This window comes from Ptychodera flava (assembly GCF_041260155.1).
Source record: "Ptychodera flava strain L36383 chromosome 23 unlocalized genomic scaffold, AS_Pfla_20210202 Scaffold_23__1_contigs__length_28996876_pilon, whole genome shotgun sequence".
Taxonomy (NCBI): domain Eukaryota; kingdom Metazoa; phylum Hemichordata; class Enteropneusta; family Ptychoderidae; genus Ptychodera; species Ptychodera flava.
In genome coordinates, this window is record NW_027248277.1 from 4,445,526 (window position 1) to 4,458,451 (window position 12,926).

Below are 12,926 nucleotides of genomic sequence, written 5' to 3' on the forward strand. Positions count from 1 at the left end.
TTAGCTGTAGCGGAACACACAGCATCGTACGCAGGGCTATGCATGGCAGGGCTGTGTGTTACCGCTATACGGCCTCCCAGGCCGTATAACGCTGGTAACACACAGCGCTGCCATGCAGAGCTATGTGTGCGCTACAGCTTGTCCCAGCTAGCCGCGGCACCGGCTTATACATCTCGACAGAAAAGCTATGAAATTCGCCAAAAATCGGCGTGACATTGCAAGAATTTACTCAAAATGTCTTGATCGGCACATAAGTATTGATATTTGACCAAAAACTCACCTGAAAAGTTTGTTTCCACTATGATCCCGAAAAAATTTCGCTGCCGCGTTACTTTTAAAAGCCGTCCGCTACGCTGTTTTGTTTACTTGACCTGAAGCTCTTTGTTCTTACCTCCTGACCCCATGACCTCGCGCAAAGCGCCATGTTGTTGTTGTTGTTGTGATGGAAATTCCTCCTTCGCTATAGGAGCACCTCTCTTGAGGTCTGGTAGCAAGGTTAAAAGGAAACACAAAAACAGACAAGACACAATTACACACAAAAAAAGAAAACAGGGAGAAACAGTTCAAATGGAAGCACTATTGTTCGAGCCTTTCAATCAGAGTGTTTCTTTCTGTGTGTAGGGCAAACAGTAACATCCGGGTTCTGTGCTCGAAAGTTCTGGTGAAATCTGGGTGTGGGTTGTGAATGATCTTTGATGAGTCCAGAATTAGCTGTGTCTTGAAGGCTGTGTCGTCTCTGGCAACGAGATGATGTCATTATAGTTATGCTGTTGAAGAATTTGCTCCAATTTGCTCCACTGTTTTTCTCTGGTGGCGTTTAGCTTGTAGCAGATTGCTATAAAATTGCTCTCTATCCTCTGGTTCTTGAAAGCAGAGTTGACAGACAGCATTGACCTCATATTGATTGAACTTTGCCCTATTGGCCTGAAGGATATAATTTCCAGTTAGTAGTTTCGCTTTGATACAGGCTCGTTGTACATCTCTAGGACATGATGTTACAGATGACCAGACTTGATGAGGTTGAGATATTTTGCAAGCTGTAATGTTTAGATAGCGTAGTGACGATTTCGAATTCGCTTCATTGTGTAGTTGGTTTTGTCCAGTAGGCACTAATGTTTGATTTTACCAGTTTCTTGAGTGTATATTTGGATATAGGTTCAAGAAGCATCTCTATAGGGTTTGGTAGTTGTATTGGTTATGAATACGCCATATTTGAGATGCATGAAAACGACAGAAATTGTGGGTTGTTTGTTGTGCGGGGGCGCTGTTTGTTGACAACTGGTAGGGCTAGAATTTCAAGATGGCTGCTGGCAGGACTGATGTGAACTGTCGTCTGTAGGATTGAGACACAGCCACGAGTAAACATTTTTCAGATTATTGAACTTTTAGTACTGTTACTCTCCAGAAGATGCCTCATTTCTTTTGCAATGCCCCTGGTTGTAATTCGGCCACTGTCAAGCTAGAAAAGCTGCAAAAGTACCCGTGGCCACGTGGATGGAAAATGTTACTTTCCATTCTAAATGAAAGACAATGTAGACGCCTGTGACTACAATGGATTCGTATGTTGCGGAGGTAACGAAGTTGGTGTCCAAACGGTTTTTCCAGAGTGTGTTCCCGGCATTTCCAAGGTAACAAAGGCCCTACATCTGAACATCCGGTCCAACCTTATTCGAATACAACAACTGGGGTGAGTCCATGTCGAAGTGGACGGCACCAAAGTGTAGGAAACGTCTGGTATATAACCTTGATGCCCCTGCTTCACTAGAGAAACCAACTAAACGGTTTGAACAGCATGCACAAAATGATAGGTGTGTAATGCAGCATTCTGAGCCATATGATGGGATTTGTGGCGAACTAGAAATTACAGAAGAAAATTCCAAAGCAAGTTTTCCAGGTAGGTGTCATGTAAATATTTGCTTAAACTGCCTCAGGCTGAAATCACTGTAATAAAGGGCAAACTTAAGTAGTATTTTGTCCATTTATGTGTATTTCATGCATAGTTATAAATTTTCAGTAAAAATAATGTTTGAAATACAGTTTTGAAACACTTTTATCAAATCAATGTTCTTCAGATCTGAAGTTGTGCAGTTTGGAAAAACATGTGATATCATTCCCATTTAATATAAATAGAAAACCGGTATATTTGATGTTGATTAATACATGCATCTGTGTAAGTAACCTGCCACTGCCAGCCTGTTTAAGTTGCAGTGATACTTTTATTGTTAGCAATCATATTTTTCACAAAATATTGTAGAGTAATTTATAATTTCATTACTCAAAATTTCTAGTTCATTATTTAACTTTTGTTCATAATCTTTTTGTTGACAGATTTTACATCCAAAGTATCCACTCCTGTACCATATGATCATCAGTATGTTGCTATGGAAGATGATGTAAATTGTGATGATCCAGTCCTAACCAATGCTTCTGTACAAACTGATTTGACTGTTGAAGATATTAACACACTAAAAAATGAAATTCATACGTTGAACTCAAAATTTAAAGACAAAGATACTTTGCGAAGGGAATTTTTTCTTGATAAAGTTCTGGAAACTGACAAATCTGTAGCTTTGTACACTGGTGTTCCCACTCTTTCATAGCTGTATACGTTGTTTAATTTGATACTTTCTTTTTCTCCCAGACTTAAATATTGGAGTGGTTGTTAATCAGCAAAGGAAAAAAAACAACCAGCAAAGCCAAAACAATCATAAACCAGGGCCACAAAGAAAATTAAAAATGTTTGAAGAATTTATCATGACTCTGATGAAATTAAAATTGGGATTACTGTCATCTGTTCTTAGTGATATATTTGTGGTTTCTCAAAGTCGTGTATCTCAAATATTTATTACCTGGATAACTGCCCTTGCAAAAGTTATGATATACATCATAAAATGGCCTTCATGTCAAATAATAAATAAGCACATGCCTTTGTCATTTAAGAGATTTTCCCCCATATGAGAGCTATCATTGATTGCACAGAAATATTCATTCAAAAACCAAGAAGTCCTTCAGCTCAGATAACAACATACAGCTCATATAAACATCATAATACATACAAACTCCTTGTTTCAATCACTCCAAATGGTGCATTTTCTTTTGTTTCTCGTCTTTGGGGAGGAATGTTTCTGACAGATATAGTACTAAAGAAAGTGGTTTTCTAGATATCACTGAAGAGGGGGATGATATTATGGCTGACGGAGGATTCACTATCAGAGATGATTTGACTGAGAAAAGGGCAACTTTGAAAATCCCACCGTTTAAAAGAAAATGTAAGACTGCCAAAGGGAAACTGTTAAATTCAGATGAAATATTACAATCAAGGAGAATTAGCATCACTAAGAATAAGCCATTGGGCAATTGAAAAAATTCCATCTTATCAATCAAGTCACGCCGTTGAAATTGAAAAAAGTTGTGTTACTGTTGCTGCTGCACTGTGTAATTTTCAGGCACCCATTGGTTCAAAGCTAAATCAGCAGAGTTCATGATAGCTTTCCTATTTCATGTCATTGATCCTTTATCAACATAAAGATACCTTCCTTTAGAAATCATAATTTGCCATAATTGGATTTCATTTGACCTCATTCCAATGCCAATTCTTTCCAAAATAATATCCCATACATGTAAGGTGAATTTTCCATGTCTCTTTTAGTGTTTTGAGGGGGTAGTTGTCATTTAATTACAGTTAATGTACATATGTGAATGTATGTATTGAATTGCAACAGATTATTAAAAATGCAGATACTGTCATTTCATCATCTTAATTGTTTTTTGAAATGTAACCATATTGCTTAGTCATTGAAATTACACAAAAATGAACAACTTTTAAAATACAATTAAATTATACTTGTCTTTATTTATGATAACAATAATATTTATTCATATGAATTCTAAAGTATATGACATTGTATGTACAATTGAAACTGCCATGCCAGGAAATCCGTTTTGTTTAAATAATTCTTAAATACTATATATATGATTCATACTTGGGAGTAATTGATAATATGTAATATTTCAATGCACAGAAATGTAAATAATTTGTATTATTGCATTGGAACATAAAGCCAATCACAATCTGATTGTAGTTTTATTGAATAAAACCACCAGGGCTATGCCAGGTAAATATGGTCTGAAGTACACTGTAATACTGTCAGCTAGTATTTATGTACCACTTACCACATAAAAGTAATTATCTGTAACATAGAAAGGTTTATTATACATGTAGATTTGTGTGAATGATGCAAAATTGATTGTGTAATAAGTGATTTTGTTTTCAGAAATAAAGCTGATTAGAAGACACACAAGTTAACAGTTTAGTGGCATGTAACTTCCGAGAGATAGAAGAGTGAATGAATAGGTGTATGGAACATTAAAATGTTTAGATTTACTCATTTCTTTCCTGCTAAATTTCTTTAGTTACACAGTGATCTCTGTTCATAAATAATTACTCATTCAAGTAACTTTGGGACAATGAATGTATCATAGAACCTAGTAAGTTTGGATTTCATAGAATCCCACAGATCTTTGTCAAATAAAATTCTTTCAACACTTAATGTTTTTATTTGTGAAAAGCACAAAATCACAGAATGGTAAACCAGTTACACCCAACTGACCTTGAATTTGATAGTACCATTTTGAAGTTTTCTTTAATTTAACTCTGTTCTCATCCAAGTATACATGGTATGATTTATCCTGTGCTGCTTCATTTGGAAATTAATATTTATGTTTAAAACAACATTTAATTTCTAGCAACCACTCAACCTGACTGCAACAGCTACATTTAACTTTACCATCAGGGCTTGCTCCAAGAAAGGGAAGATCAGCTGAGATGATAAACCCTGAACTTGATATTTTAGTACCCCTGTGCCCTTCACCACATAAATGTTCATAATACAAGTGTTTAGCTACTGATTCATGTTCTACACCAAATCTGATTGCATCTGATGATTGACAATTGGAAGCTTTTGTGAGAATTTTAGAAATTAAATAATGATTTTTGCCTCTCCCTGTATAATTACAACAATCATAAAAATTACTTGCAGTTAAACGGGCTTGTCTGTAATCAAACCAATCCTGTACATCTCTTTGACAATGGTAACGTCATTTACAATGGATATATGTTTACTGTCAATATTGTCTTTCAAGTACTCAATGAAATTTAACTCAAAAGAATTTTAAAATCACAGACAAAGTCTAAAATTGTTTTGGGCAAGCATTAGACATAACAGATCTGATTTCTTCTGGTGTTAATAAGGGATTACTAATTGCAGGGTTATCCATAAGTGGCTCAGGTTGTAATGGTGTAGGTCTATTGTTCCTGATGTCAATCTCATCAATAAGCAATGGAACTGACTCCCTCCTAGGTTTGTCCCACGTACATGGTGTGTCAGTTGCTACTTGAGTATGACGATCCCTATGACGATCTGTAAAACTGCTCAAGCTGAATAGAAGTGCGACACACTGCTAAGTTACATGTACCATCATCCCTGAAAAGTAAAACAATACACTGTCACTTTTAATGCATACCTCAGAACACTTATGATTATACATTGAGAGAACTTCTAGGATTTCAACTTATTAGATTAATCAATTATCATTTCAAAATTACATTCAATAAAACTATGATATTAAGCATAATTTACAGATGACTGAAATGCCAATACTGTTTTTTGCTGTATGAAGTTGTAGTTTGCATAGTCCCAACAAAGATCTAGGGGGTGTAGGGAGACTGGGCTATGAGGCAAAATAAATGCGTCCACTGAAGGTGATAGGGCTTCCTACTTCCATCGTGTCCATAGATACAATGTATCTATGGTTCATGAATATGCAATTGACCAACCCGAACAGCTGGGCGCAAATAGCGTGCTATTGTTTACATTATATCGAAAGACCTTGTGACTCAAATCTTCGCCTGGATTTTCTTTTTTAAATCTCTTTCTGGAATTTTTTACCATCATAGTAATTGTGTCAGTACATTTATAAGGCTTCGGTACTGTCAAATCATTTAAGAATAACTGAAATAAAGAACTGAGTACTTACGCGATGCAATCACAACCACCAGAATGCAGTCGACCATCAGCTGACATTAAAATCCATGCTTCGTAAGGCTTGTCTGACTGATTCGTCTCACGAATGCAGCAACATGTAACGTACATGAAGGGGTATCTCGGAACGTTGTGAGTCTATCACACCGTAGACTAGCCCTACGAGTATGGCGAGAGTGTCCGGCTTTGGCTACGCCGCCTCGCGTAGCCAAAGCCGGACACTCTCGCCATACTCGTAGGGCTAACCGTAGACATGCGGCCGTCAACAAATAACTTGTGTCCGTTGTCCTTACAATAATTTAGGAGTCGTTCTTCGGACCAGTTACAAAAATTCCGTAGATATGAACTTATTTGTATCAAATCGACATCTGGCAGAAACTTAAGGTTTTCATTCCAATTTTTGATGGATCGGATGTCGACTAGTAACTTTGTCACCGTGGATATCAACTGTAGGCCTACGGCGTTTCTTCCGCCCTACTTCAGTTCAGAGTCGTCCGGTTTCGATCAAATTTGAAGATCGAGATCGACAGCATTTTCAGCTAGCTTTAAAAGAACGGTCTTACTTGCATCTTTCCTGGAAATACCTCTGGCTTTCAGAAATTGCACAAGTTCCGTAAATTTTAGCGTAACCAAATCACCGCGGACAATTTTTCGCGCCGCCATTGTTGACTGTTGATCATTTTAGCCCTACCAAACAGCGCCCCCGCACAACAAACAACCCACAATTTCTTTCGTTTTCATGGATCTCGAATATGGCGTATTGAACTGATGTTGTGCGAACCAGCTGTTCGATGGACTATTATTCAGTGCCAACTGTCTTCTGGCGAGTCTGTATTCAATAGTGTTCTGATTATGACATATGGAATTAAACAGTGAGATCATTTTCTTATGTATGAAAGCTTGAACGGGTTGAGTTCCTAATAACAAATGTGTAGCAGAATCAGCGCATCTGGTCGGCAAATGTTGTAGTTGCTTCAATCATGGGAATCCAGAAAACGAAAAACACGCGCATTATTTTGTTGAGGGCAGTTGCCATTGCGCTGTTTTTACCTCGTCCGCGGGCGTCGTTTCAAGCAGCTGCAACAGTCTAATCGATCATTGAGATAGACCTACCAAAAGAAGGAGTAACAACTCTTTTTTCTCATACACAGTAGCATTTGCGGCATTTCCTTTGAACGAACTAGTCTGGAATAAATTACTTTGCGTTTGCTTGATATATGGGATACGAGGACACGCTTGCATGGTACGCTAACACCCCCTCTGAAAAGCACTGATCACGGAAGACGCACTCACTTGTACTACAGGGAAGAGGCCGGCCGCTTGACTTGCACACACGCATAGGACAGTCTGATCGATTAACCATATTAGGAGTTGTTCATTTGCATAAAAAATTTGCATTAATCAGTATTCAGAACGTACTCCAGCCAATCACGCCAGTGGATTTACGCGTCAATCGACTAATTTCCCGCCCTTTGTTGTGAAAATCATGACCTTTTCTTTTCAAATGTAGATTTCGGGGTCAAAATATCTGTTGCGGGATACCCAGACATATGAAAACATGAGATCACCGTCCAAACTTACTTTCACGGCGAGAAGAAAAGAATTCACCGGTGCTTTTTTGAAATATTAAATTTCGATTTTCGCGCCTGCATCGCATATTGACGATATACATACGACAAGGTGCGAATGGCACGAAGATAATACGACTAGATTTGTTGAGTTAGTCTATACCGACAGTGCAGAGTCATACATTGTTTATCAAAAAACATGTCGCCGGTGAATGAAAGACGGTCCGCGATGCTGGTGTCCTTATCACAGTGAATGGACAGTTTGGCAGCCCCGTTCTTCCAGTGTGCGAAACTGCCGACCTACGCTAAAAATATCCCGTCCGGCTGCGGAGGTATCTGCTCTGTGAAACTACCTCAAACAAAATGTAACCCTCTCCTTCGTCGTGATTGCATGGATGTTTTGTACACCCACGCGCGCGGCGATTGTATGTAGACACATTGTAAGCGACATGACCTCGTCACCATCACGGTATGTTTTGAAACGTTGCTCAATTACCCAGTATCTATATGACAGTGCCTGGTACTTACAGTTCGCTATGGGCCCTGTACAAGTATGTTTTCTCTAATTTTGCCATGGTGTCAATTTTTTATGACAATCGTGTTTGGATACAGCTTTTTATAAACATCTTCGTACAGGTGTGTATTCGTGGGGTACATCCATGGTGTATATAGTTAGCTCTATAGAAGTGTCAGCGCTGGTCCTGCATGCAGAGCTATGGTATAGTATACCGCAGTATACTGTATAGTGTCAAATTTACAACTTCAAATACAGTCTGTGTACGTACTGCAGTCGCTTGTGATCTTTGACCTTTTACAACGGAGGTTGTGATTGTATCTATTTTGTTCGACAGGAAAAACAAAAAAAATATTTCATGTCTCATGTTTAGTGGAAACCGAAAGGAAGAAAAGTACCTTTCATATTTTTGAAAACTAGTGTATGGTTCCCAACTGGGAATTCCAAGATTTATGAGGTTAAATTGAAAAATAAGTTTCATCAATGTGTGTTATAAATATACACTTGTCACTATGACTATCACTGATTATCAGACAGCCTTTCCAGAATTTCTTTGAAATATACATCCTATTTAGATTGAGAACCCTGTGAAACTTTCGGTTTGACCTCCTCCTTAAATACAAATTAACTTACCAACAATCTCCAACAACAGTTGTGTTGTGTGTGTGTGTGTGTGTGTGTGTGTGGTGATTCTGTTGATTAAGGGACTGGTCAGTTTCTTCAGCCTGGGGGGCCGGTGGATTCATGGGGGGGTCACCCTGTTTTTGACTTTGGTGATAGGGGGGGTCACCATGTTTTTGAAATGCCCAATAGGGGGGGTCAGTGTGTTTTTGAATTTTGACACCGGCTCATCATTGCCTAAAATGCTAGTGTCAGCCACAAATTTCATCATTCAGTTGTATTTTTCGTCGCGCCCTTCGGGCGCGTAACTTTATTAATCAGTCATATTTTTCAGCACGCCTAACTTTAACATATCAAGCATACATACATCAGAGATATCTGTATGTTCAATATTTTTCAGCGTGCTCTTCAAGCTCAATACTTTAATATATCAGACATTTTTCAGCATGCCCTTCAGGTGCATGACTTTAATATACAAGGCATATATATCAGAGATATCAGGATGTTTCATATTTTTCGGCGCCCCTTTGGGCGCCATACTTTAATAAATCAGAGATATCTTTTGTTTGCTAAGTGAAAGTGTACCATTATGAAATCTGCATTTCATATGAAAAGGATGACAAATTCCTGATACTTTTCTGTTCTCTCTATGAGAATTCAGTATGAGAAAGCAACATGCACAAATATTTCATAATATATATTTGATACAGTGACTTATTTTAGAGATAGAAAAATGACAAGATATCTTTCCTTCTCATTGATGCAATTATTTTCCTTTGTTTCACAGGTTTTCTGTAGAAAGATGCTTTTTATGAACAAAATAACAGTCAAAAAAAGCAGTTTTGTGTCATTATTAGCTGTGCTTTTATGGTTTCAATGTTACAAGAAAAGGTCCTCTCAGACACTGTACACATCAAATTTGGCTAAAAAGCTCTCTATGGCTCCTCAGGAGATTTAATTGGATGGTTGGCAAGTTTTAACACCCATCAAAGTTTTTGATTCACTGCTTTTTCCTCTTTGATATTAATGATTGACATCCATTTCTGTACAACAGTTCAGGACATTTGGTTAAGCATAGAAAGTGTGATATATTCACAGCTCATTCAAAATACAGCTCATTCAAAATGTACTGTATTCAGACTTTAAGATTGACACTTTGAAATTCCTATCTTACAACTGACATGTCAACAATGTCATTAAAACATAGAATGACTATATAAAATATAAATATATGTAAAATGTAAAATATAATAATATATATATATATATATATATATATAATATATATATATATATATATATATATATATATATATATATATATATATATATATATATATATATATATGTAGATGAAAGTCCGGAGCTGGACCTATAGCTCTAGTTCAACTATTGAGCACTCTGCCAGTCCGATGAAGACATCAATCTACGTCCTGCTCATATATATATATATATATATATTATATATATATATATATATATATATAAATATATATATTATATATATATATATATATATATATATATATATATGTCCACCTTTTGTTTTACCTATGTCGCGCGCCCGGGGGGGGGGGGGTCACCCTGTTTTAGAAATTTGGAAAGGGGGGGTCACCCTGTTTTCAAAATTTGGAATAGGGGGGGTCAGCCACTTTTTGACGTCAGCAAAAATAATCCCCCGCCCCCCCCCCCCCCAGGCCGAAGAAACTGACCAGTCCCTAAAGAACATTCATTCAGTTGTTGCCTTTTTACAAAATAAAACAAACTTCTTGTGCAAGTTTTACATTTTATAATGTCTGTTTTATTTCATGTGAACCAAAACTTTGCTTTGCTACTGTATTCATTCATTTATTTGATGTTTGTTACCATCTTCTGCATGTAAACAAATAAACATATTCAGTTTCACAGGAAAATATATGTGAATGATAAAAAAATAATAATTATGTTTATGATTGGCAAGACTGTGTATCATTTTGGAGCCTGGTCAAATAATACCTCTGATGCAATTCTCTGTATTGTCCTTTTTATATTTCTACTTTTAGGCTATACATTATATCATATTATATCATACAAGATAATCACAATTATACCATTCCATAATCCAATAACACATAGTCAGCTATTATAAACCTAGACACAAAACAACACAGAACAAACAGCAAAGCACCATTACACATAACAAAGTCCAATTCGTGAAAGAAAGATATATGGACCTCTTGCAAAAACCAAGAAGTCATGTCAGGTGTATCAAAAATAGTAAGCGCATCCTACCCCACGTTTCACCCAACATATGCGTACCATATACCAATACATAAGTAAAATGGTAGTGGTCACTGCACTAAAGACCAGCAAGCTGATATATGTTATAATGTAATATGATATAGTATTGGCATCAGTGGCACTATATATATATATATATATATTATATATATATATATATATATATATATATATATATATATTATATATACATATACACACACACACACAGATTATTGCTATCACATTTAACAATTTTCAAAATAAAATGCAGGTTTTTGATCCTTTTTGTGAAACATAAAATCATGATAATAAGTGATGAATTACTATCAATTATCAATAAAATTGTTTTTGAAGTTGTGTGTGTGTGTGTGTGTATGTGTGTGAGAGAGAGAGAGAGAGAGAGAGAGAGAGAGAGAGAGAGAGAGAGTCACTTTGTGTGAATGTGTTTATTTTTGTAGCCTTTATTTTCTTGACAATGATTTTGATAATGTTATAAAAAGTGTAAGTTTTAAATTAATATTGCTTGATATTACAATTTCTTTGATATGCAAAATGAAAAATTTTAGCAGTAAAATCATTCACACTGTAAATTTAGCTTTGTTTATTCAATCTAGTTGAATAAAATATTGAGGCATATAAGAATGCTGCTATTGCTAATAATTGTCACAGAATTTCATAACTCACAAATCCCATTTCTGAGTGGAACTGTTTTCAATACATTTCCTTTGTATTCCAACTCCCTGTGAAGTGCTAGTGTCCTGCCTACATATACATACTGCCATACATACCTTACCTTTATCCTTGGCCCTGCAATATTGCAAACATCAATCAGTCAATCAATCTTTTATTACTCAACACACACTGACAGAGAGTGTGGTATGGTACATTTCAGATGAAAGGACAACACGTCAAAAACTGAACACCATCAAATGGATATTCAAATCCAAGTAAATTGAATTGAAGTACCCTATAACTCTGACTGTGAACAGCTAACTGTACGTAGCTACTGGAGGGGTCAGCAAACACCAGAATTCCTTATAAATATAGGAAGGTTCAGTAAATTCTGTTCCATAATCTTTGTCACCTTTTCTACTTTTTCTTCAACACTCACAGTGATAGAAAAATCTGTTCCGCTTTTCTGGCACAAAATTGATCTCTCAGAAATATGACACTTGCATGTGAATAAAAAGTGAAACTCATCATCTATTACATTACTATCACATCTCAAGCAAATTCTTTCATTTAAAGGTAAATGAGGTTTACATTTCCTACCAATTTCAACACGCAAATTATGATCACTCAGTCTATATTTTGTTAAACTTCTACGTAACCTGAAATCTGAAATATCTCTTAAATATTTTCAAAACCAAACTTGGTCTTGAAGATTCTATAAGTGCGCAATTTGTTTCCACTTCCATTCTTCCTTGAATCATTGAAAAGGGTTCTCTTCCAACTTTCTAAGTATTGATTTTCATACTCATGTTTTAACTTCTTACATAACTGACAATAAGAATTTACTCTAAATTCACTGAAAACACAACTGTGATTGTAACTTCCCAAAACATGATGAACAAACTTTGCCCCTGGAGAATTGATTTGTATATTTTGTCTATGGTCTCCCGGTAAATTATTTAATCTACACCAATATCTTATCACAGACATATCACAAAACATGATTCTGGTAGTTGAGCAGAGAGTACAAAGTTCAAAAGTTCATTTTCAACTTGCAATTTGCAAGCCTTAGAAATTTCGAGCTATTGACTCGGCGAACAAAGATCAACAAAAATTCTTCGAGCATTTTAAAAATCAGTGACTGCATGCAAAGTTCAAGGTTCACATATCATGATTGAATTGATTTTGCGTGAGACCTAGGATATTGTTGTTTGTGAATTCAATAGTCACTACAATTCTACATTATAA

The 12,926-nt window shown here is 36.2% G+C and overlaps 1 long non-coding RNA gene across 1 annotated transcript; it reads left to right on the top strand.

The window, feature by feature from the left end:
* The first annotated feature begins 1,247 nt into the window (after positions 1–1,247).
* LOC139124001 (uncharacterized) lies at positions 1,248–3,747 on the top strand. Its single transcript, XR_011549826.1, has 2 exons — positions 1,248–1,894; positions 2,329–3,747. It is a non-coding gene; the product is annotated as an uncharacterized lncRNA (long non-coding RNA).
* The last annotated feature ends 9,179 nt before the right edge of the window (positions 3,748–12,926 follow it).